Source organism: Apis dorsata, unplaced genomic scaffold (assembly GCF_000469605.1).
Source record: "Apis dorsata unplaced genomic scaffold, Apis dorsata 1.3 scaffold_638, whole genome shotgun sequence".
NCBI lineage: Eukaryota > Metazoa > Arthropoda > Insecta > Hymenoptera > Apidae > Apis > Apis dorsata.
This window is the reverse complement of record NW_006263830.1, coordinates 228,076-229,615: the sequence shown is the minus strand read 5'-3', so window position 1 is coordinate 229,615 and position 1,540 is coordinate 228,076. Positions and strand designations below refer to the sequence as shown.

The 1,540-nt window shown below is 57.8% G+C and overlaps 1 pseudogene; it reads right to left on the bottom strand.

Moving 5' to 3' along the window:
* LOC102670585 overlaps window positions 1-1,540 on the bottom strand; it is a 27,080-nt pseudogene that overhangs the window by 2,210 nt on the left and 23,330 nt on the right.

The following is a 1,540-nucleotide window of genomic DNA, read 5'->3' as shown; positions in this document are numbered from 1 at the left end:
GACTCGTGGCCGTGGGCGTCGGTGACGATTTCGGCCAGTTTGCCGGGATTCCTCATCGGGAATTCCCCTCGATCGCGTTCGAAATCGGCAACGGGCTCGTTCTTGGGATCCGCTTCGATCGATTTCGGGCAATTCTTCTTTGTGTGCGCCACCACGTCGGGCGGGCAAAAACTCTCCCTCTCTCGCCCCATCCCCTGCTTAACCTTCAGCAACGACGTCGTCGGATCGTCGCCGGACACGTTGCTCTCGTTATAATCCAAACTGTCGTCCGAGAAGCCGTGATTATCGTGATTATCGTTCGATCCAGAGACGTGGCGAAAAGAAGCCACGTCACGACTCGTTTTCAACGAATTTCCCCCGATCTCCAGTTGCCAAAACGACGGCGGAGCCTCCGTTTCCTTCGAACGCGCGATCGAAACTTCGTTCTTCGACGAAGAACTATCCTGGTAAACGAAGGAGTCTCGCCTCCTCGAGGTGAAACTCTCTCGCTTCCGGTTGATGAACGCCTCGGTGATCAAACCGTCTCTGACGAATCCTTCGAGCTCGTGCCCCGTCTCCTCCCCTTGGGACACGTGTGACGTCCCAAGGGAGTTCCTCAAGGTAATGGAATTCCTTGGAATCCGCTCCTCGCCCCCCGTTCCTCGAGGACTACTCTTCGAAGAATAACTCCTCTCAACCGCGTTGTTAGGGTCGTGAAATATGTTCTCGATCCTGAACACCTTGCCGTCGGTCTGGCTGGGCGTCGACACGGTCCGATCCCTCGAACGAGACAACGTCTCCTCTTCGTCCAGCGCTCTCGTTTGCGCGCTCTCGTCCTTGGTTGCGTCCTTCGAGATCCTCGATCCCCGACTCGCGCTCTCGATCGTGATGCTCACCGAGTCGGGCAATGATATGGAGATGACGCTCCTCTCCCCGGATTGGTGGTGTTGAACTGATGCCGCGCAACACCGCCTCGGGCAAGCAGGTTGGGGGCAAGCAGGTTGTTGGTCGAGTCGTCGCAACGTCTGCACCGCGAAACTTCGACACGTGGAGGAGAACGAGCTGGTGTTGGTGGAACTTTCGGTGCACGTCCCCCTCCTCCTCTCCCCCTCTTGGCAAAAATCTGACACGTCCACGCTGCTCGGATTATTGCTGCTCCCCGCGTAATAATTCTGGCCGTCGTCCGACAATATACCGGAATCGTTTCGCGGCGAGTGTATCATCCCGTAATCGTAATCCTCGAGATCGGTCGCCGAGCTGCCCACGTCCCTGCACCTGACCACGCTGACCACCGTCCTCGGTTTATCGGTCGAGGTGGCCATTTCCTTCACCCTCAACACGGGCCCGAATCCCTTGTNGATCTGTACTCGCAAACTTGGCGGTGATCCGTCGAGATCGCGACGTCGCGACGAGCGATCGGCTCGGTTTCCGTGAGGGAAGCCGTGTCCCTCATCCGAACGGTCCTCGAGCAATCGGTCTGCGTGTCCACGCTCACCCGTCTGCGCTTGCCCAGCATCTTCCTCGAGATCTCCTGCAGTTTCAACCTAGCCAGGGATTTCGT